The sequence below is a fragment of the Tamandua tetradactyla genome, chromosome 16 (assembly GCF_023851605.1).
Source record: "Tamandua tetradactyla isolate mTamTet1 chromosome 16, mTamTet1.pri, whole genome shotgun sequence".
Taxonomy (NCBI): Eukaryota; Metazoa; Chordata; class Mammalia; order Pilosa; family Myrmecophagidae; genus Tamandua; species Tamandua tetradactyla.
Genome location: NC_135342.1, coordinates 14,612,723 through 14,637,563, shown reverse-complemented (window position 1 = coordinate 14,637,563; position 24,841 = coordinate 14,612,723). Strand labels below are relative to the sequence as shown.

The following is a 24,841-nucleotide window of genomic DNA, read 5'->3' as shown; positions in this document are numbered from 1 at the left end:
GGAGGGAGATAATGTTGGATGCTAAGATGGGGGTAGGGGCTGGTGATGAAGTTAAGTTTCGGATTGGGGATGCCAATGGGAGAGGAAATGGGCTGGGTTTGGAATGGGGATAGGGTTGGAAAGGGACTGGAGTTGGGGGCTGGGAAGGAGGTTGGGACAGAGATGGGTGGGGGTTGGACCTGGGAACAGGCCTGGGATGGGGGAGTGGGGGTTGGCATGTGGATCAACGCACCAAGGAAGAGAAGGGCTGTGAGCATGGGGCAGAAACCAGGGACCCTGCAGAGCCAGGATGTCTTCGGAGTCTGGCTGACGTAAGTTCAGACCAGTTTCCTTTTATATTGCCAAGACACCAGTGAGTCAACTGTAGCAGTCACAACTCAGGAATTCAAATATTTCATTCGCTGATGTCATGAGTTTTCCATCAACAGGGCAGGCTCCAGTCTGTAGCAGAGAATGAAGCCAATGTTCTCATCCTGTTGGCAGCACCCACTCTGCAGAAGCCCCAGGGCATGAGAATCTGCCCCCATTTGAGTTTCCTAAACTGAGCCAGGCCCAGGCCTCGGTAAAGATTCAAGGTAAAATTTTTGACAAGAACGTTTTTGCAAAGCAAGAAGGCAAGTGCTCCCAAAATGAGTCTGATGTAGATACTAGCTTTGAAGTAGAAGCAGGAGGGTTTGAACATGGAGCTGTGCCTTAAGGTTGAAGCTGAGGTTTGGGTTAGGAGTCGTGTATAATTTGGTGCCGGGCTTCAACTCAGAGCTGAGACTAGGTCTGATATTGGGATGGGGGGTAAATTTGAGACCTGAGCTAGGGCTAAACTGGGATTAAAGGTAGACCTGGGAAAAGCCATAAAACAGCTTTGCTATTAACTAACCTAAATCTAAGGCCTACCTTAGAGAGGAGAATGGGACAGTCTGTTCTCGGAAAGGCTGGCACTTTCCTGTGAGGGTGTGTAGGCCCTTTGACTTCCAGTCAAGGCCCAAAGTCTTCCTAGAGGACCATAGACAGTTGGCATCAATCAAAGCCCACATACCCGGTCATGCTACAACCCCAATTCCAGAAATCTCTCCTAGAGAAACACACAATTGGGCAATGAGAGATGTACGGGAGTGTTCACAGCAGGTGTGTTTGTACTAAGAAAAAAATGAAACCACCTATGTGTCCGTTAAGCAATATGGCTAAACAAATTTGGAATACTATGGAATATCATCCAGCCACTAAAAAAAAAAATTAAGTTGTGTGTGTACATACACAAAACACACGCACATACATGCAGGTTTGTTTCTATCTGCATAGAAAAGGTCTGGCAAATACTTAACTATTTGTTGAGTGTTGTCTCCTGGACTATAGCAACCACAGAAGGGAATATCACTTGTTTCAAAAACAACTGTGAGTTGTTTGGATTTTTACAATGAGCATGTATTGCTTTGGTGAAATTTAATAAAGCAACCAGAAAACTGGACCTTAATACATTTTAGCCATCATGAGGGATGGAGGTGAGAGTAGCGCAGGGGTTAGTCAGGTGGCTTCCTGGAAACTGGAAACATTGACAACATTGCAGGGTCGAGAGGAAATGCACAGAAGCAGAGTTGAAAGGTTTATTCCAGCTTTGCAGTTCAGATTCTTCTGTGGAAAAACATCCTCACCTGCTTGTGAGGATTTTTATCCCTTTGTAAAGTTGAGACCCACGCCCTGAAATGTCGCTGCATTCATCCTTGATGTTAGTGCATTCAGCAAACATCCGTGAGGCACCAAGGACTCAGGGGTCCCTTGCTAGGCATGCCGATACCGTGACGGCAAAGGGTGACAAAGCCAGTCAACAAATTGAGAAAATAATTTCTTACTCTCATCTTGGCCGTCAAGCTGGTTGCCGTCAACTACACCCAACAGGGAGGATGCCCTGTTAACCACTGAGCATTGGAGGGTGGGGGCATGTGGGAGACTGAATACCCAACAGTTTTAGCCACCCGGTCACAAGGGTGGGACAAAGTACAGCCTGTCATCCTGGTGGCCAAAGCTAATACAAAAGTTGGGAGTAGGTGTTTCAGGGAATGCATAACGTGTGGAGGTGAGGATGGTGGGTGTTTGTCTCCTAGAGTTACGACAACAAATTACGTAAATTCAATCGGGTGGCAGAAACCAAAAATGTACTCTCTCACAACTCTGGAGGCCAGATGATGAAATCCTGGTGCAGGCAGGAACAAGTGCCCTTCCAAGGCTGTAGGGGAGGACCCTCCCTTGTCTCCTTTCAGCTTCTGGTGGCATCTGGTATTCCTTGGCTTATACCAATGCAGCTCACAATGAACTTCCACCTTCACCTTCCTTTGGGTCTGGGTCTGGGTCTTTATAAAGGACAACATTGGACCTAAAGTCCACCCTAATCCAGGGTCATCTCACAACCTTTACCCAGAGATCCTTACTTTAATTGAATATCCAAGTAAGGTCACTGTTCTAGTTTGCTAGCTGCTGGAATGCATTATACCAGAAACTGGAATGGCTTTTAAACAGGGGGATTTAATAAGTTGCTAGTTTACAGTTCTAAGGCCGAGAAAATGTCCCAATTAAAACAAGTCTATAGAAATGTCCAATTTAAGGCATCCAGGGAAGGATACCTTGGTTCAAGAAGGCTGATGAAGTTCAGGGTCTCTCTCTCAAGTGGAAGGGCACATGGTGAACACAGTCAGAGTTTCTCTCTCATCTGGAAGGGCACATGGCGAACACAGCGTCATCTGCTAGCTTCTTCTCCTGGCTTCCTGTTTCATGAAGCTCCCCAGGAGACATTTTCCTTCTTCATCTCCAAAGGTCACTGGCTGATGGACTCTGCTTCTCGTGGCTATGTCATTCTACTCTGCTCTGCTCTCTCAGAATCTCCTTCATTCTCCAAAATGTTTCCTCTTTTATAGGACTTCAGAAACCTATCAAGACCCACCTAAATGGGTGGAGACATGTTGTCACCTGATCCAGTTTAACAACCACTCTTGATTAAATCACATCTCCAGGGAGATGATCTGTTTACAGTTTCAAACATACAGTATTGAATAAGGATTATTCTGCCTTTATGAAATGGGATTTAGATTAAAGCATGGCTTTTCTAGGGGACATACATCCTTTCAAACCAGCACAGTCACATACTCTGATTTCACACAGACGTGTCTTTTGCAGTGAACACCATTCCACCCTCTGTGGATGTACTATGAGGGCAACCTCAGGCACCCTCCCTCCCAAAGAGCTCCTGAGGCTAGCTCAGGGTGCAGTCAGGACCGGACCCCCAACTCCTTCCACCACCAAGGACCCAACACACTTCAGACAACCTTTTTGACTCCATATTTGCGTCACCAAGAATATGCACAAAGAGCACACTAGCATATAGTGATTTATTTGGTGTGATTTTCCCTCCTTCCCAGGTCCAAGGCACCCCAAGGAGAAGGACAGAGGAGGTGGAATACACGTCCCACCAATGGCCTCTGCTTTTCCAGTCCAGGCTGTTAGGGGAGTTGGACACACATGACTAGTCAAGTCTGAGGACAGAACTGACGTGACAGGGGGTCTGGGGTAGAAGGTCCCCTACTCACCAAGCCTGGGGAATCACTGAATGGATTTCACCAATAGCCACTGAGCACCTCCTCTACCTCAGACCCCTGAGATGCCTCAATAATCAGACAAATACGGAGTCTCCTGGGGCTTCATTCTACTGAGTTAAGTGGACACGAAATAAATAAATAGGCAGCACAATCATTTCAAAGAGCAAAAAGTGCCCAAAGAAAATCAAATGAGGTGACGTGCTAGCAAGTAACTTCAGGTGAAGGTTGGTTTTAAGTAGCAAGGTTGTGGAAGTCTCTCTGAGTTGGTGCAAAGAGATGAAGCAAAAGAGGTAGTCATGTTGGAAGGGAGAGTTCCAGGTAAGGAGAAAAGAAAGTTCGAGGATTTGAGAGGGAAGCTCTTTGGTGGGGAAGAACCTAAGGGGATTGAGGAACTCTGAGAAAACAGAGGGCAGACCTCAGCGGGTTAAACTCCACTGAGACCTAAGATCAATCAAGACGAGATTATGATATTGTGATTTTATTTTATTCCAAGCACGACGGAAAGCCGTTGGAGGGTCTTCACTAGGGGTCGTAAGATGTGGGCCCTCTCTGAGACTCCATAAAAGTTTCACTCACTGATTTTATTTTTCAGAAACTTGAAACTTCTAGATTGTTCCTAGGCCAGATAAGTCCTGAAGCCCAGAGGCACCAGTTTGTCCAAGAACATCAACCAATTGTATCCCCTACTCCGTAATGCAGATACCCATTTTCAACACGAAGTTAGAACATTTATTGCCCAAATATCGCTGATGATTGGGAGAAGGATCAAATGAGAAGGAGGAGGTGCAACAAAGAAGATAGGACTTAACAAAAAATGACTGTGACTACCAAATCACTGTATTGATATTTCTTGTTAGTCGCTAGTGTATTAGAATAGCTAGAAGGAAAACACTTGAAATTGTGGAACCGTAACCCCTACCACACTTTGAAATGTGGTCTACAACTGCTTGTAAAATTGTACTTTGAAATCTATCACTTTTCTGCATATATGTTATATTTCACAATTAAAAATGTTTAAAAAAAAAAAAGTCCCACCTACACGTGGCAGGGGTGCACGGGTGGTTCCCCGGTAGAAAGCTCACCGGGGTTCGATTCCCGAACCATGCACCCCCAAAATAATAATAATGATAATGTGGCCTGCGTCCCCAGGGTGGACGGCAGGGATGAGAAGCTGGCCCTGTACCTGGCTCAGGTGGGGTGGCTGGACAAGTACCTTCCACATTGTCCCCGACGGCAACCACCTGTACCCCGCGGTCAGCAAGGCCCCGTCCTGGACGAGAACCTGTCAGGAACCAGAGCCCTGCACCGCACCCGCGATGGCTGCGGGCCACTGAGCGGGGACGACTGGCGAGTTCATTGTCACCGCAGCGCACGACGGGTACCCCGAACCACTGGCCATGGGGCAGATGTGACGGGAGGGAAGCCGAGGGCCCCACGGCGTCCATCTGATGCACCATGTGTGCCCCAAGGACACCCGGGGGACCGGGCCTGGGCTCAGCTGGCTCCGCAGAAGCCCCGCAACGCGGTGTTCCACCAGCGGCGTCCCAACCGGGGTGTGGCCGTTGGTGCAAACAGACTCAGGTGCAAAGGCAGGCGACCAAGAAGTGGCCAAGTCCATGGCCATATCCCTGTCCGAAATGGACATTGAACAGACCGCCTGCTCTTCAGATGTCTGGAAACCGACACCCTGGGGAAACTGCACACTTATCTCGTGTTTGGAGGATCCTATGAACTCTAAATCAGGGTACAGCGCTTTTCAACCTCCTAGTAGGGCTACTGTAGGTGTAAAACCTTAATCGTGTTTTCCAAATGGGTTTTTCCCCAAAGCTGAAGGTTGCTGAACATCTAAACCATGTGTCAGGGTAGTTTTAAGTGACCCTACTGCCATTTGTCATTTGCTGTATAAAGTTAGCTCCACGTGCTTTGCAAGTTCATTTCTCTCAGTGTAAATGTGTTCAATCCCAGTCATCTATTTTCCATGGAAATGTATTTTTGCACATTTTTAAAAATCGACGGACCTTCATTCATCACGTTTCCTTTTAACATACAGACTCTGGGCATAAATCTATGAACCAGTATATTATTTTGGACAGAGATGGTGAGTTAATAGTCATTTTCATGTTGTTAAAATTTGAATTTTACAATTTCTTAATTATCTCACCTGGAGATTGATGTGTTTGCAGATCTGTCCCTTTCCATCTGGATTCAACAAACGATTTGCTGTATGTGAGTATCCCATTATTGCAGCATCATTTGTTGAATTTTCGTTTGTTTGTTTTTTCTTCCTTTCTTTGCTTGTTCGTTTGTTTTGGGGAGGTGCGTGGGCCAGGAATTGAACCCTGCTGTCCCAGATGCTACCTGTGCATCCCCCTAAAAAGAAGTTCTTATGGGAAGGTTGTGGGAGAAATTTTGCTTTCTTAAGGGATAGTGCTAGCTCTTACTTGACTGGTTGTTCCGTGTTCTGTGTTCTTGTGGATGTGTAAAGTGGGTGGTCTGGTGCTCTCATTTGTTGTTTGCTTTTTTACATGGGCAGGCACAAGGAATCGAGCCCAGGTGTCTGACTGGCAAGAACTCTGCCCCTGAGTCACCGTTGCCCACCCCCTCATTTGTTTTTATTTCTATCTGTCACTTTATTATAAAATGTTAACATGGGATAGAACTTTGTAGCAAGATAAGTCTCCTGCTTTATGTAGCTTCTTGGATTCACTAAGAGATTTAAAAACTAAAAGCATAAATGCCTCCACCCAATTTTGGCAGTTATTTTATAGCAGGAGAAAACTGTCTAAATATCCTAGCCCTTTTAAATTATCTCAAAAGGCAAAATAAGATTACCTTGTATTATGTAAAAATGCCTATAAACAGAGCTTGTATGGTTTGCTGAGTCAAGCAATATTTCCAACCCAAAATCTATTTTATCTCCACTTTAGCTACTTTTAGTCATATTTATTAAGTAAGGCAGTTTGTACTTTTTTATTTTGTAACATTTTGTGACTGTGTACAATACTGTATTTGTACACAAGGGCGATTCTCAGTTGATGGAATGATGAATAAAAGGAATAGTTTTACTTTAAAAGCTATTGACCTTTTGTGGGGTGTATACAACCTCAAACTACGGCACTCCACCTTCTGGACCCCAAGAAGACATGTTCTTTCCGTATGCAAAATGCAGTCATACCATCTCAATGTCACAAAGGGCTTAAAGTATTTCAGTAACATTATCAAGTACAAAGTCTCATCGAAATCAGTTACAGAGGGCGGTGTGATGGTGGCTCAGCAACAGAATTCTCGCCTGCCATGCCAGAGACCCAGGTTCAATTCCCAGTGCCTGCCCATGTTAAAAAAAAAAAATCAGTTATACGTGTGGTCTGTCTTGGGGAACAATTCCCCTTAGGCTGTGGATCTGTGAAGCTTACAACAAGTTTTCTGCTTCCAGTGTAGGATAAACATGAAACCAAACAGGGGTCACTGATCCCAAACAGTTCCAAAAATCTGCAGGGCATACTTCATTAGATTTTGAGAGTCATCTGTAGAATGACGTTTAGTTCTTGGAGTTTGATAGAGTGGCAGCCACACCCTTTTTCAAGGGCTTATGCGGTAGCCCTGCTCTCTCCAAACACAGGGGTGAGGGCTCCAACACCTCTAAGCATTGGGGAGATAGCCAAACTCTAGACCCACCTTCCTCAATCATCGGGGTGGTGGCCAGGCTCTCCCCAATCCCTGGGGAATGTGATCCACCCTCTCTGAAACCTGAGATGGCAACACTCTTACTAAGAAATGGAGCAAAAGGCCCACCCTCTGTGAGCTGCAGGGCAAACTCATTCTTTCCACAAACATGCATGTGGGCCGCTCTCCTGGGCCAAGTTGTCTTGGCTTCACATCTCAGCTTCCATGCTTCTGCCTTTGAAGTCATTTTTCCTTCCATCTGTCCCTATTCTGTCCCTTTTAGTCAAAGCTGTCAGTGGTTCCATTCATACTGATCTCACAACAAATTTGTTGGTTTCACATGCAGCATACAGGGGTCTCAACCATCAGACAATAGGACTTTCCATGTTTTCTGAATAACTCCATCTCCAATCCTGACTTGAACTGAAATGGCTAAGTAGAAAAATCCTCACGTGGGACACTATTTTCTACGGACTCACTTTCTGGAAATTCAGAATTTTTCAAACCCTCAATTTCTGGTTTCTTTATACCCATAAGTGCATTTCTCAGATTATCACTTTCCTCTTGCATTTTACTATAAGTTGCTAGGAGAAGCCAGGTCACACTTTCCACATTTAATTTGGAAATCTCTTCATCTAAACATCCAAGTTCATCACTTTCAAATTCTGCCTTCCATCTGACATCAGGATTTAATTTTCCCAGGTTCTCTGCCACTTTAAAACAAGAGTTACCTTTCTTCCGGTTTGCCATGATACATTCATCATTTCTAAGGCCCCATTAGAAATACCTTTCACATCTATATTTCTACCAACAGTCTCCTCAAAGCAATCTAGGCCTTTTCTATCAAGCTCCTCTCAATTTTTCCAGAATCTCTTCTTATCCATTTATAAAACTGTCCTAGTATTTTTGGTATTTGCAAATCATAGCACCCCACTTCTCAGTATCAAAATTTGTTTCAGCTTGGTAAAGCTGATGAAATGTAATATATGAGAAATAGGTTGGCTTTTATAATGGGGATTTATTCACTTATAATTTACAGTTCTTAGGTTGTGAAAATGCTCAACTCAAGGCATCAACAGGATGACACCTGGACTCTGAAGACTAGCTGCCAACATCTGCAGCTCCTCTGGCATGTGGCAAGGCACATGGTGGCATCTGCTGGTTATTTTCTCCTGAGTTTCACTGCTTTTAGCTTCCGGTTTCAGTGGCCCCCTTCTCTCAGCTTCTCTGGTTTTCTTCTGAATTTCATATCTTCGCTTTCTTTGGCTTTTACCCTCTTCTAAAGTCCTCCAGTAGAAATGTTAAGACCCACTTTGAATTGGATGGTCACATCTCAATTGAAATAACCTAATCAGAAGGTCCCACCTACAATAGGTCTGTGCCCACAGGAAGGATTAAAATAGCATGGCCTTTTCTGAGATACATAAAACTTTAGACTACCACAATCCTCTCACTAGAGTACTTTATAAGAGAAGAAATTCCAGACAAAGAAGAGAAAGCCATGGAAGCTAGAAACCGAAAGCAAAGAAATCCTGAAGAGAAGGGAGAGACCAGCATGTGCTTGCCGTATCATAGAGGAGCCAAGGATCACCAGCAGCCAGTCTTTGGGAAGAAAGCATTGCCTTGATGATGCCTTGATTTGGACATTTTCTTGGCCTCAAATTATAAACTAATATAATTTTTATATTAGTTTTATTGTAATAATTGTAATAAATACAGCCCTTTTCATGGTATCTTTTCTGAATAGCCTAGGAAACTGAAACAACCTCAAATCTAGAAGTTTTAATATCATAAGCCAACATTGGTCTTGCCCACTTTGACAGCCAGCCTTCCTAGCCTCTGATTGGTGTCAGTTATTTAACTCTTGTCTTTCAGTTCCATCCCCATCCTTCTCTGTACCACCAGGGCTAGAAGACAGCAAACTACATTTCTTAGGCTCCTTTGTAAGACAGCTCACTGTGAGGGTCTGTCTGTGAGAGGCATAACCTCTCAATTATTTTCTGCCATTGAACATAGCCCCACAGATGTTCAGAGACAGTTTCCAATTTATGGTAAAGTTGTATTGTGACAATTGAGTAAGGCTGAAAGTACATTTTTCAGAATTCTGTCTCTGCATAGTTTCAAGTCAGTGTGGCCCACAGAAGCATTTTGCCTGAGTTGAGGAAGGCAGAAGTAAAGCAGAAGCCATCATCTTGTACGTGCAGAAGGAATGGTACAGCTCAACAATATCATTGCTCATACACTAGCTCACATTGTCGATGCAAATACACAACAGGCCCACAGCTCTTCCAGCTCCCACCAGATCCTTGCTTCAGCTCTTCCAATGCTTGATTCAGGAGCATATTTAACTCCATCACAACGAGCAGCAGTTTCTCCTATAGGGCTCCCACAGCATCAGAATTGGAGTCCAGATGCCACAGAGTCCAGACCGTCTTCATGGGTTCCAGTTCATCCTTGCAGATGCAGGCTTGTTTTCACATCCCCTGCTTCTTATTCATGTTCCTTTCTCAACAACCCGATCTGTTGAATTCAGGCTCCACTACCAAATGCAGAGACGGCTGCCTTAATGGGCCATTTAACCAGCTCCTACAGTTGCCTAAGGTCTCATCCCTGTAATAAATCCCTTAAAAATATGTCACTCTCGGTGGTTCTGCTTATATCAACTGATACTCTGCTCTCACAGCTAAGGCATTAGGCTGAGGATCGAAGCTGAGGTTAGAAGTGGTGCTGGCATGGAGATGAAATTGTGTCTGAGAGTGGGCTGTGCTTGGATAAAAGTAGAATTGAGGTTATGATTGTTTTTCTGGTTAAAATGGAAGTAAGTTTAGTGGCCTCTTGGGAAACCAAAGTATTCTGATAACATTTTCTAGGAAGAGGGGAAGCCTCATAGATGCAGAAAGAGAAAAAATGTTTTATTTTGCCAATATTTGATTTTCCCACATGTCCTTGTTGAGTCTCTAGCAAGCTTATCTTGAAACCTAAAGACTCTTGCTCATGCATTCTTTCATTTATCCACAAACTTTTTTTTAAAGTTTTGTTTGTTTGTTTAGTACACCTGAAAAGAATGCATATACTAAGAATTGAGACATGAGAAAGCATTGGTTCAACACTAATGAATCTATAAGATTTAGGATTGGGGAAGGTGGAAAAGATTACCTAAACATTAAAAAAAGAAAAATATATGCTGGTAATATCCCTACTAGCAATTCTCATGAATAGTCTTCATAAGACCCTTTCCATGATTTGTATTAAACTAGAGAACCTCAACTGGTAGCTCTAGGGTCCATCATATGCAAAACAGAAATAAGGGGATTCCCCTGACTGGTCCCCATGTTGTTAAATGTTCTCTCCATCCCACTCCCACCTCCAGCTTCCAATGAAGTGGACCTCCATCCCAGACACTTCAAAGAGGATGTGAATCATTCCATAGACATCTGTCTTTTCACATCACTCCCCTAATTTCCTCCATATACCAGGTCTCCAGCTGTGTTCTAAGAACATCGTGTCATGTACTGTGAAGCTACACAATGACTTCCAGGGAAAATAGTTTTAAATTAATAACTCAACCCATTTGGTGTATTTCAAAAGTGCAATACTTTTCACATTTATCAGTAAAAGAAGGTAGAAATTAACTTCCAAAAAATAAATTCAGCAAATAGATTTCCTTGAAAGTCACAGCTGCATATATAGTGAATGCCAGAAAAGAGGAGGGGAGAGACAGGTTCCACCCACTTTCATAAATTTCATCAAATACTAAACCCACTCAAGTGTGAAGAGAAAAGGCAACTGTTCTAGTTTGCTAGCTGCCAGAATGCAACACACCAGAGACAGATTGGCTTTTAATAAAAGGGGATTTATTTTGTTGGTTCTTCAGAGGAAAGGCAGCTAACTTTCCACTGAGGTTCTTTCTTACGTGGAAGGCACAGGATGGTCTCTGCTGGTCTTCTCTCCAGGCCCCTGGGTTCCAACAACTTTCCCCAGGATGATTTCTTTCTCCATCTCCAAAGGCCTGGGCTGAGCTGCTAGTGCTGAGATGAGGAATGCTGAGCTGCTTAGCAGTGCCACGTTGCAATCTCTCATTTAAGCACCAGCCAATTAAGTCAAACATCACTCATTGCAGCAGACACGCCTCCTAGCTGACTGCAGATGTAATTGGCAACAGATGAGGTTCACGTACCATTGGCTTATGTCCACAGCAACAAGACTAGGTATGCTCACCTGGCCAAGTTGACAACAGAATCTAACTAACACAGCAACTTTCAAAAAGGGGTATGGAATTAAGAGAAACTAAAAAGAGAGAAACACCCAGAGACGTTTAAAGAAAAAGCCACAGATAGAGAAGCCAGGAGCTGAAGCAATGAAACCTGGGAGAGAAGAACCAGCAGCTGTCACCATGTGTCTTGCTATCTGACAGAGGAGCCCAAGCTCTCCAGTAACCAGTCTTCAGAGGAGCTCGGTGTGTGCCGTGAGCTACACAACTCAGATTGTATTTTAGAAAATTCTTCGAATTTCAGGTTTCAAACCATTGGATGTGAGACCCAACGTTTACAATGCAGACTGATGAAGTATTTCTTAAAGCCCAAATTCAGAACATTACAACTTCACCCATGCCTATGGAGAAGGTTTCATTGGAGCCATCTATAGCGTACAATGTAGCATATCTAAATTCTGTCAACCAAGCTGGAGAATGTGTACCGACATTTGGGTCCAGAGCCTATCCACAGCCAATGGATACAAGCAAGTACTTAGACTGCCTAAAGTCCGAGAAGGAGTTTGCACTTAACCCCACAAAGGATAGGTCAAGCCTACTTAAAATTAGGCCTAAGAGTCACCCCCAAGAGAACCTCTTTTGTGGCTCAGATGTGGCCTCTCTCTCCAGCCAACGCAACAAGCAAGCTCGCCACCCTCCCCCTGTCTGTGTGGGGCATGACTCCCAGGGGTGTGGACGTCGCTGGCAGCGTGGAACGGGGATCCTGGAGCGAACTGAGACTCAGCATCAAGGGGTTGAGAAAAACTCTAGAGTGAGCTGAGGCCCGGCATCAAGGGATTGAGGGAGCCTTCTCAACCAAGGAGGCAAAGAATGGGGTGAGGCAGGGTCTAGGACAGAAATCTTAGAATGAGCTGGGACTCAGCATCACGGGATTGAGAAAACCTTTTCGACCAAACGGGGGAAGAGTGAAATGAGACAAAGTGTCAATGGCTGAGAGATTCCAGAGTCGAGAGGTTGTCCTGGACATTATTCTTACGCATTATATAGACATCACCTTTTTAGTTAAAGTGTAACAGAGAGGCTGGAGGGAACTGCCTGAAAATGTAGAGCTGTGTTCCAGTAGCCATGTTTCTTGAAGATGATTCTATAATGATATAGCTTTCACAATGTGACTGTGTGATTGTGAAAACTTTGTGTCTGATGCTCCTTTAATCTACCTTGTCAACAGACAAGTAGAACATATGGAATAAAAATAAATAATAGGGGGAACAAATGTTAAAATAAATTTAGTTTGAAATGATAGTGATCAATGAAAGGAAGGGGTAAGGGGTATGGTATATATGATTTTTTTTCTGTTGTCTTTTTATTTCTTTTTCTGAATAGATGCAAATGTTCCAAGAAATGATCATGATCATGAATATGCAATTATTTGTGATGATATTGTGAATTACTGATTATATAGGTAGAATGGAATAATCGAAAGTTAAGAACATTTGCGTTTGGTGTTTTTTGGTATTTAAAAAATAAATAAAAGGAAGGAGGTTGCAGAAAATGCAGGCATCATTAAGGGAGTAACCGTAACTGGAAAATTGGATTTAGTGTGGGAAACAAATCTAGGTGAAAGGTAAAGGTTACAAACCAGCCAACTTCAAAGAATGGCTCCAGGTAATGGAGATGTTAGGTTGTCTTTGGAGGCATTCTCAGATACCGTAAACCTAAAAGAACCTTTTCATATTACCCATAAAATAACAAACTGCAGGTAATGCCAGTGTTTGTAGATAGATGCCCTTTCCACCTCACATACTTGAAAGATAATTTAATAAGATTTTATATACAGTCTCCTTTTAAGGTTCTTCTTTGCATGTAACCTTCTCTGGTGTTAATGTTGAGTAATACAAAGTTCTTCAACTGGTAGGAATATATTGAATATTTTTGAGGCCCTAATGTCTTAGGCACTTTCTGTATTTCATTCATACATCACATTTTATGAGATGGTTATTAAGTGTTCGCATTTTATGCAGGAAAAAAAGCAACTGAGAAAGGTGAAGTGATTTACTCAAGCTCATAGAACTAGTAAAGACGGGGCCAGAAGTTGAGTCCAAGTGTATTTGACTTCAAAGTTCATATTCTTTTCATTGTTTACACTTTCTTCACACAGTTTCGATTACTGATGCCTAACTAGGAGATTCTTATGGAAACATGTACTATACATTTAAAGTGATAATATGAATTTTCTGAGGCATACTTGTACTTGAGTGATAGCTTTAGTATTAAGGAACCGGAAATTAGTTATTAATTTAATACGAGGGATAATCATAAATTGGACAATAGAGCTTTCCCAAGAGAAAACATAGTCTGCTTATTGGAAGGCAAAGGGCACAGGTCTTTGAAGTCAGAAAAAACTAGGATGAAATCTAGTTTTCCTTACTATCACTTTCCTTGCTCCTTTGCACGTATTATTAGTTGGGGGCATTTTGATAATTTTGCAGCGATGAGGCCCCACTCCCATAGTCAGGATATATAAACCTCTTTAACCCCATATCCACATTCATCCTTCACAATTATAGAAATACCTACTTCTTCAGTGTAGCTTTCTAAACCCCCCAGGCCGGTTAATCATTCCTTTCTGTCATGGCAAATTTTAACATAGCTTTTTAGCAATATTTATATAATATTATAATAATTAGTCTCATTATAATAATTAGCCTCTTCCTCACTAGATGTGAATTACTCAAGAAAAGGGATTATGTGTTACCCAACTTAGTGTATGGTACCTACCATCTCATAGGAGCTTAGTAAACAAGCCACACCCAGAGCAAAGACCTGTGCTTACAGGGTTTATTTGGAGGTTTGCTGAGGCATAGCAAATCATTTATTCATGAACTGACAAAGTGCTACAAAACAATAAAGAAATGTAGTTCTTTTGGTGTTCACTAACTTTTGGTGGTTCAAATAAGAGTTTTCTAAAAAGCACTTGCTTCTTAATTCTTCATTTTCCTCACAAGCCCATGAGCACACAGCACACCCATAATATTATTTCTGAAATATAATGAAAACTCACGTAGCGCATCTAGCCTGACCACTGGCATATAGTGTCCATTTTTAATGCTGCTGGAGAAATCAAGATATCTATATATTGACCAACTAGGAAGCCAATATGTCTAAAGTCAATAAATTAAAAAGCAAAACAAATATTTTAAAATATAGAGCCCACAGTGAGAAAAGAAAAGACTTTAAAAGTTGAAAGTAGTTATGAGGTGGTAGACTAGGAGACTTTTTCATTATGCACCAAGATTGTTTTTTAAAATACAACGTGCACAAGCTCTCGTTCGTTTTTTTTTCATTTTAATGAATGTTTAGGCTGAACTGGTGGTGCCAATTATAAGCAGAAGCAGTCTTTTTATCTTAAATGATACAAGATCAAACATGAATAGTATTTACTTCTTAAGAATCTTGCTATTCATTTTCTGCCTTAGCTGCATATGTATAATAATAGTAAAGGCATATAGATTACAAATCAGAAATACCGGGCCAGATTCATTTGGCCCTCTTTCCTTCCAGAAGAGTCCATAGCAGCAAGATTAGATGCAGATATCTGCAAACCTCCTAGACAAATGGCTCAGCTCTTCACAGGTCAGCCAGGGGCCCAGTGTTTGATGCTAGAACCACAAGCCAACACACCCAGGCAGGCAGATTTAGTGCAAGTGCCATTTTAAGCCCCAGAAGAGGCCATCTCTTTTCATTTTCCTGATTCTGTCTTTTTGTTTCTTTTTTTCTTTTGGAGGGGGAGGGGTGCATGGTACAGGAATCCGGGTCTGCCACAGAACCACCATTTTCCTGATCCCACTTTAAGTGAAATAAAAGTGATACAATAGGTTTGCCGATCTGTATCTGATTTATATTCACCTGGAGACCCAGAAAACAAGTTCCTTAGCAATAATGGATGAAGTATCACAGTACCTGTTTGTGAAAGGAACGAGATTTATTCCTATTTTTCTGATATGCCCAGCCGTGAAAGGACTGTGGATTTTGTTTTGGAAATGTGCAACCCCAATCGTATCCACTGGTGTGGCAATTCAGGAAGACAGTTTGGAAAGCTACATCCAAGCTCCTCTCTCTGCCTTGCCCTTACTCTACTGTCTTCAGTACAGGGACTGCAAGTATGCTTTCTTTGGAATAATTTCAATATTTGGGGGCCATTAACCTATCATCATTTATCATATGTCTGTAGTTTATCCGGTAATTACCAATGAAGGAAAACTTAGGCCTACTACTTTCTCTCAATAGAATGCTTCTGGCTTAAGAAGAGAACATTTGAATATGAAGGCATTACACAAGTCTGCGTGGTATCTTCAGTCATTAAAGTGAAAAGCTGAAGGTTTCCAATGTCATGTTTTCCATTTCATTTCTTAGAACTGCTTTCTGTATTTTTGTCAGTTTGTAAAATCATCAGTTTACCCGCAAAAATAAGCATGTATTATTTCAACGTCTCTCCTATAAAACTGGGCGCTTTGAAATATTTAAATATTTGGTTTAAAAGAAAAAAAAAGGAGTACGTTATTAAATGAGGCATTTACTATACTCGTTCCTAAGAGCAGCAGGTGGGAAACATGTTTTCTGAACTAGATCTAAGAAATGGAATGGGGAATCAATCCATCCTTCTTCCCTCAAGGGCTGTCTGCCACTGGTTAATGAATTAAAAAATAAGACTAAATAAAAACAAAATTCCTTCAAACCACTCCCCCCAAAAAAGAAATAAGGGAAAGAAGGAAAACAAAACAAAACACCGAGATGTCCCAAATTACTCTCCAGAGTACAGGGAGCAGCTTCAACAATTCAAATGAGTCCATTCCAGAGGCATCACAAGCATACCTTGCTCTTAACCAAGAAAAAATAATACTTTTTTTTAAAACATCCAAGCAAAAACTAGCACTGATCACTTTTCTGACAATACATGTCATGGTCAGGTTCATGTGTCAACTTGACCAAGTGGTGGTACCTGTTTGTCTGGTTGGGCAAGTGCTGGCCTGTCTGTTGCATGAGGACATTTCATAGAATAAGATCATGATCATGTCAGATGCATCCACAGCTGATTCCACTTGTAATCAGCCAGGGGGAGTGTCTTCTGCAATGAGTGATGCTTAATCTAATCACCGGAAGCCTTTTAAGGAGGATTCAGAAGAGACAGGTTCCATTCCTGCTTCGGCTGGTGAGCCTCTCCTGTGGAGTCCATCCAGGCCCTCCATTGGAGTTGTCGGCTTCACAGCCTGCCCTGCGGATTTTGGACTCTGCGTTCCCACGGTCATGTGAGACACTTTTATAAAGTTTATATTTGCAAGTGTTCCCTGTTGAGTCTGTTCCTCTAGAGAACCCTAACTAATACAATAAACAATTATTCAAAATTAACTAGTATAGGGACAGGCATGAGGGCCACACCTACGGGTCCTGTCTCACATGAGTGCACGCGGGGCAGGTGCAGGGCACCTGTCATTATTGCAGAAACGAATTTTAATTTTTAATCTTTAGTTTGATTTAAACATCGCTTGTGATATGCTGCCAATACCAGCTGTGTAGAAAGGGCCTTGGAGAGGCGCTCTTAGCAGCTCACACCTGCAGCTCTTCCTCAGTGCTGGAGGTTCCAGGGCAGCCGATACTGCTTCATCAGATGCATCCTTTCTACCTTTCTGGGTGAGTGCGGAACACTCCATATATTTGACAGCCGTCAGGGCCCGGGGCAGGCTTCTCAGCAGCCTCCAGAGTGACAGGCTTCTGTCTGTTCTTGGTAAATTTCTCAGTAGCAGAGGGGTCATCTCTGAGATCAATTTGGGTCCTAACAAGCAAGATAGGAGCCCTTAGACAGTGATGGGTCATCTCAAGTACCCACTTTTCTTTCACATTTTTCAAATGAGGATGGAAGAGCGCTGAAAAACAGACTAGGAACGCATCTGGTTTTGGCTTACCCTGGGTGGTGATCTGTCATAATCCTTTTGCCCTGCAGTATCAAAAAATTCAAGAGTATATGGCTGTCCACCAATCAGAGTTGCATAGCTGTCAAAAACAGTCGGCACAGGGTGCCTGGGGGGTTCAGCAGTAGAATGCTCGCCTTCCATGCTGAAGACCTGGGTTCGATTCCCAGACCATGCATCCAAAAAAAAAACAAAAACCGTTGGTACATATTCCGATGGAAATGTGTTTGTTGTGCAGGATATGGAGAGATACGTCTTACCAACGCTACCATCACCCACACCAATGCACTCAGTGGTCTGCAGTGCTGAAACAGTTTGGCATCCACTTTAAATATTTCAAATTTGATGCTGACCTCAGCTCCTCTACCGAGGTGTTGGCGGCAGTGCTGTCCCCCAAACCAATTTTGAGCCCCAGGTACAGGCACGCCCCATTCTGTGCTGTGCTGGGACCAAGGACATGGGGATGACCCAGTCCCTACCCTCGGAGGCATCACAGGCCAGCGTCAGGGGAGAAGGCTACTGAACAAGTGTATTAGCTATCAACAGCTGCATAACAACTTATCCCAAAAGTGAGCTGCTGAAAACAACAGTCGTTTATTCTCTGTCGGACTCCCCGGGGAAGGTCTCCATGTATGGCTTGGCAGGGGGCCTCAGGCTCTGAGTCTCTCACAGGCGGGGGCTGCAGCCTCCTCGAGGCAGAAGGCTCCCCTTCCAAACTCACCTGGCCTTGGGTCCCTGCTGGCCTCTGGGCAGGCCACAGCAGCTCCTTGCTAGGGGCCCTCTGCTCCACGGCAGCTGATGACAGAGAGCCAAGAAGCAACTCTCAGATCTGTTTGTAATCTCAAAAGTGACATCGCATGCCTTTTTGCCAGATCCTATTTGCCAAAAGCCTGTCACTGGGTCTAACCTACCCTCGAGGGGCATGTATTGCAGAGGTGGGGGCGACTGGAGGCCCGAGGAGAGCTTACCTACCACAGGTAAACCCGTTAGGGTGTCAATAATGTGACCACGGCTTCATCTGGGGGGACACGGTGGTAAGCAACAGAGTCTAGCACGTGACAAGGTGGGACGTTTTACTTTTAACAGGTTGACTTCGTGGGAGGGTTGCCAGATAAAATAGAAGAATGCCCAGTTAAATCTGAATTTCAGATAAACAACAAATCATTTGTCAGCACAAGTGTAGCCCATGCCATATTTGGGATACACTTAAAAAAAAAAAAAGGCATTCATTATTGATCTGAAATTCAAATTTAACTGATGTCCTATGTTTTTATTTTACAAACTTCACAACCCTCCTTTATGGTCTCATGGAGCTCTCAGGTAGAGAAAGGTGAAGGTGTAAAAACCAACCAGCAGGCTAGTGGTGTTGCAAGCTCCCATGGAAGGACAGGGGACGGACAGAATAGGCAAAATGGAGGGAAAGATGGCCAAGTTGGCTCTTTAAAACAATTTCTGTTAGTCGAGCAGTTGCAGGTTTACAGGGACATCTACATTTACCTTTAAACTCATAGTAAATCATATATTTAGCTTATTATTTTCTGGGTCCATCCCCTAGAATGAAGCTCCACCAGGGCGGGGCTTGGGCTCTTTCATTCCTGGCTGTATCCCTGGTGCCTAGAAGGTGGCGGGGCACATAGTAAGTGCTCAAGAAATACTGACTGTCTCTCTCTCAGCCAACACGGCAAGCAAACTCACCACCCTCCCCCTGTCTACGTGGGACATGACTCCCAGGGGTGTGGACCCTCCTAGCAACATGGGACAGAAATCCTAGAATGAGCTGAGACTCAGCATCAAGGGATTGAGAAAACCTTCTCGACCAAAAGGGGGAAGAGTGAAATGAGACAAAATAAAGTGTCAATGGCTGAGAGATTCCAAACAGTCGAGAGGTTATCCTAGAGGTTATTCTTACGCATTAAGTAGATATCACCTTGTTAGTTAAGGCGTAACAGAGAGGCTGGAGGGAACTGCCTGAAAATGTACAGCTGTGCTCCAGTAGCCATGCTTCTTGAAGATGATTGTATAATGATAGAGTTTTCACAATGTGACTGTATGATTGTGAAAACCTTGTGTCTGATGCTCCTTTTATCAACCTTATCGACAGACAAGAAAAACATATGGATTAAAAATAAATAAATAATAGGGAGAACAAATGTTAAAATAAATTTAGTAGATTGAAATGGTAGTGACCAATGAAAGGGAGGGGTAAGGGGTATGATAAGTATGCATTTTTATCTTTTATCTTTTTATTTCTTTTTCTGAATTGATGCAAATGTTCTAAGAAATGATCATGATGATGAATATGCAACTATGTGATGATTTTGTGAGTTATTGACTATACACCAAGAATGGAATGATCATATGGTAAGAATGTTCATGTTTGCATGTGGATATGTTTTAAAAGGCTTTTTTTAATTAAAAAAGAAAGAAGAAATATTGGCTGAAGAAATGGATCTTTGATTCAAGGCTGTGATGAAGATGGGGATATTTTGCCCAGGGAAAGAGAAGGAAATGTGAGGACAGACGCGGGGGTCAGAAGCAGAGGGAAATTGGAAGATGCGAACTGCTGGCTTAGGAACTGGAGGACGGAACGCGAGTCAAGGAGTGCAGGCAGTTCTAGAAGCTGGGAAGGCAGGACGGATTCTGCCCTGGAAGCCTCCCCACGGAACTCTGGGGGGACGCTGCCAACGCCTTCATCTTACCTGGTGAGTCCGATGTCAGACTTCTGATCCACAGGACGGTGAGATAAATGTGTGATGCTTTAAGCCACTAAGTCTGCAATCCTTTGTTATAACAGCAAGACAAAACTGATACAGACCCCAAGTGTCTGATAGAGTCAGGCTTCCTCAAGTCTGGTCTGGGCTAGAACAGCTCCTGGCTCTTCGTAATTGCTCAAGGTTGTTGAAGGAAAGAAGGACATTTGGACCCATTTAAGCGATTTCATTTTTGATACAAAATGGTTTTCCCTGGCTGATTTCTTCCTGAAAGCTTGTGAACAAGTGCAAGCTTTTCACCGAGTTGGGTTTGTATTGATCCCTGATGAGAAATAGTTCTTAGCCTTTAAAAAAAATTAATTAGCACTAAGTTTCATTTACGTTTGCTATGGGGAGTTATGTTTAATCATTATGGTTTTTTTTTTAAATAAAAGATAAAAATTATTGCTCAATCTTGTAATACCATCGCCAATATTGTCGCTAATCTCAGTATGATTAACTCATTTCATAAAGAACAGAGAAACTCCTGGAGTAGGGAAAAGAATCTGTGGGCTTTTCCTTTTCATCAATTTATGTAAGGAAACATAAAATAAGGTTGTAGCAGCTTGATTATGTGTGTGTGTGGGGGGGGGGGGTTACAGCTCTGAGCAGAGAAGTTAAGTAACTTGCCCAAAGTCACACAGCTTGAAAGGGGGAGAGCAGGATTTGCACCCAAGCAGTGCAGCTCCACAGCGCACACACTGTCCCTGTGTCAGACGGCATCTCTGCCCACGAACTAGGAAATTTGGTGAAGAACAACTCAGCAATGTCTATAAACTGTTGAAGGAAAGTGTGTGAAGATTTGCCTGTAAAATCGAGCTTCCCAGGCTTGCTTTTTGCCTGAGATGTCAATCGAGGACATTTCAGAGCCAACCTGTTAAATGCAAGTCCCCACGGCAAGTGAACTCACTGCCCTCCCCCCTCTGCATGGGCTGCGACTCCCAGGGGTGTAAACCTCCCTGGCAACATGGAACAGAAATCCTAAAATGAGCTGGGACTTGGCATTAAGGGATTCAGAAAATCTTCTCAACCAAAAGGGGAGAGAATTGAGACAAAAGAAAGTGTCAGTGGCTGAGAGATTTCAACAGAGTCGAGAGACTATCCTGGAGGTTATTCTTATGCATTATATAGATATCCCCTTTTTAGTTTACGGTGTATTGGAGTGGCTGGAGGAAAGTACCTGAAACTGTAGAGCTGTGTTCCAGTAGCCTTGTTGCTTGAAGATGATTGTATAATGATATAGCTTTCGTATGTGACTGTGTGACTGTGAAAACCTTGTGTCTGATGCTCCTTTTATCTACGGTATGGACAGATGAGTTGAAAATATGGATAAAAAATAAAGAATGGGGGAACAAAGGTTAAAATAAATTGAGTAGATTGAAATACTAGAGGTCAATGAGAGGGAGGGGTAAGGGGGTTGGCATGTATGAGTTTCCTCTTTTTTATTTCTTTTGCTAGAGAGATGCAAATGTTCAAAAAAATGATCATGGTGATGTATACACAACTATGTGATGATATTGTGAGCCACTGATTGTACACCATGTACAGAATGTTTGTATGTCAAGAATGTTTGTATGATAAAAAAAGTTTAAAAAAATTAAAAAAAGAATGTTTGTATGTTTGTATGTTAAGGTTTGACAATAAAAATTAAAAAAAAAAATGCAGGTCCCCAACTGTTATCAAAGAGAGTGTCAAAAAGGGATGAAAAAATATATTTTGTGGGGTTTTTTTTATATTTAATGAAAAATACATTAAGTTGCTTTTTAAAAAGTGGAAGAGATGTTCCTTCTCCCCTGCAGCTACGGGGGAGAAAGAGATTGTTTTACATCATAAAACCCATCTAAAATATCCGTTTCAATAAAGTAACAAAAGTTTCCAAGAACACCCGTCCTGTTTTCCTGTACGGTTGGTTGGGAGGCTTGAGTTCCTGTCACCATCAGCTTGGTCTGTCCATTTAAGTCTGTCCTTGAAAAGATAATGTGATCAAAAGAGACTTATAAGATTCTCTTAGAAATTGTTGCAATCGCTTGAGAAAAATAACCTCCCAAAGAAGCCTGCGATTCTGATTGGTTGGCGTCTCTGGATCAGTTGTTGCCATGGTGATAATGATCCTCTATTTTTAAAAGGAATAAAATGCCTGTAGCTTTTCTCTGCCTAAACCAGAAGAGAATCATTGGCACTCTTCTCCCGCAAACATAATGGAAATAAAATCCGATGACTCTACTAGACTTCTTATTTTTAACAAAGACATGGAGAGTGCTTTGCATGTGAATGATTCCAATCGCTCAGCTCGCTGCACGATTTGAGCTGCTTAAATGGCGGTAGCTGCGGTTATCTTGATGCACAGCGAGTTGTCATCTTAACTCCAAAGCGCCCACTGGTGGGAAACGAGAGAACCGCAGGGCCGGCCGTGCAAGGAGACCCCCGCCCCTTCCTCTCTGGAGCACCCACCTCTGCCACCCACTTACTAGTTTGCCTGGAGAGCGGGACCAAGACAGAGATCCCCAGAGGTTCTGAGGGGGTGGGGGGTGGAGGGGGACGGGAGGGGGGGGACGGGGCGGAATACCCCTCCCCCTCTCAGCACACATTTTTGGATACCTACTCTTTGCCAGAAATTATGCTATGCGCTCCGCAGGCTCCATCTTCATTGCAGCCCCTTAGGAGGGAATTGTAATTCCCCATACCGCATTTGAGGAATCCAAACCCAAAAACACTAAAGTCTCTTGCCCAAGGTCAGGCAGTCAGAGCGGGAGGAGGCATACCTATTCAAACCTAGGTTTTTCTGACTGTAGGCAGAGAACCAAGTGGAAAGAGAGCACAGTGGGACCTAGAAGGTTCCCACTCTACCCTAGAATTATCCAGAATGGATCGAGTTTGTCAGCAAAAGGCTTTCAGCACCCAGCTCTTTAATATTCATGATAAATTATGGCTGTTACTGAGTTCTTAGTGATGCTACATTCTGGGCTAGGCACTTGAAATGCATAATCCCAATAAAGCCTCCTGATGAATTGAGGAAGAAAAACTATGCTTGTGTCCATTTTACAGAGGAGGAGACCGAAGTTCAGAGAGGTCCATTCAATGGCTTAAGATCTCACAACTGGGAAGTATTGGAACCAGGGCTATGAATTCTTGTCTGCCTGGCTCCAAAGCCTCTCCTCTTCTCCCACAACACTATTTAGGAAGAGAGATGGGCTTTGGACATAAGTGTGAGCCTTGGTAGGGCAGAAAATAACAGCCCTACCATTCTCTGACTAGATGCTTCTTTTTAGTTTCAGTTATCTGTTGCTGAATTCCAAAACCTGGTGGCTTAAAACAACAATGTTTTTTTTAATTTTGCCTCTCAAGTCTGCAATTTGGAAAAGGCTCAGCGGGGACAGTTCTGTGCTCTACGTGAAGTCAACTGAGAAGCATGAGGCACTGCATCCAAGATGGCTCCCTCACATGCAGGCTGTCTGCAGGGAGTTCTGATGGAGCTGAAGACAGGAGACTTCATTTCCGCTCCACGTGGACCTTTCCTCTAGCTGGTTGAGCTTCCTCACAGCAAGGCAGCTGGATTCCAACAGCAAACACCCGAAAAGAACATAAAACATCACATCCACTGTATAGTCTTTAGTCCAGGCAGGACCCAAATACACTCAGGTTCTAGGGCGAGGGTCACAGACGCCACCCCTTGATGTGGGAGTGGCAAATTTCTAGAAGAGCGTGCAGGATGGAATAGAGTGTGATGGCCAACTTTGGGAAGTAAAATCTGCCAGACTATACTACTGAAGTTAAATTAGTCTCAAAGTAAATGAGACTATTATAGATCGAGGAGTTAAATTTAAGTCCCATGGTCACTACAGAGAAAATATCAGAGAATATGCCAGCTCATAGAAATGGAAAATAGAATACGGTTTTCCAGGGCTTGGGGACAGGGGAAATGGGGAGCTAATACATACTCGGTTTAGGATTTCTATTTGGGGGCATGGGAAAGTTTTAGTAATGGAAGGTGGTAAGGGTACCACAACACTGCAAACATGATTAAGCCCACTGAATGGTATGCTTGGGACTAGTTAAAATAGGGGAGGGGGGTTATGTGGTATACATGTTCACCCGATATTGAAGAAATGGCTTTGACAATTCCTGATCATGGACTGAATCTAATAATGAAAGAGAAAATGTTCAAAAGGAATTTGGGGACATTTAAAAAGAATGGAATATAGACTGTGAGCTTTATATCTAATGTTGAATTTCTTGAACTTGACAACTGTGTGTAAGATGGTTACACAAGTGAATGTCCTTGTTTTTAGGAAATGTACTTGGAAGTATGAAGTATTATTCAAGAAGTATAAAGTATATGACCTACCCTCAAGTGTTCAGAAAATAGATTAGATAGGTGATAGATGAAAGAAAAACAGAAGGAGGGAGGGAGAGAGAGAAAGAAAGAAAGAAAATTTGCCACCAATGTGGCAAAATATTAAAAATGTATTGAATGAGGAAGAACAAAGGAATGTCATTACTGCAGGATGTTGAAAATAGATGGCAATTAATATTTAAAAATTTTAACTTCTGTGTGAGACTAAAGCAAAAAATGTTTATTTGGTACAAAATTTATATTTTGACTAGTGCATTTCCTAATATAACTTATGTAGACAGCTTAATTGTACACCATAAGTACACGGAATCTTGAGT

At 42.8% G+C, this 24,841-nt stretch overlaps 2 pseudogenes; one reads left to right on the top strand and one right to left on the bottom strand.

The window, feature by feature from the left end:
• Positions 1 to 2,051: 2,051 nt before the first annotated feature.
• Positions 2,052 to 15,830, top strand: LOC143658312 (trafficking protein particle complex subunit 13-like; annotated as a pseudogene).
• A 1,227-nt stretch (positions 15,831 to 17,057) lies between these two features.
• LOC143659950 (cell division control protein 42 homolog) lies at positions 17,058 to 18,344 on the bottom strand (annotated as a pseudogene).
• Positions 18,345 to 24,841: the final 6,497 nt, after the last annotated feature.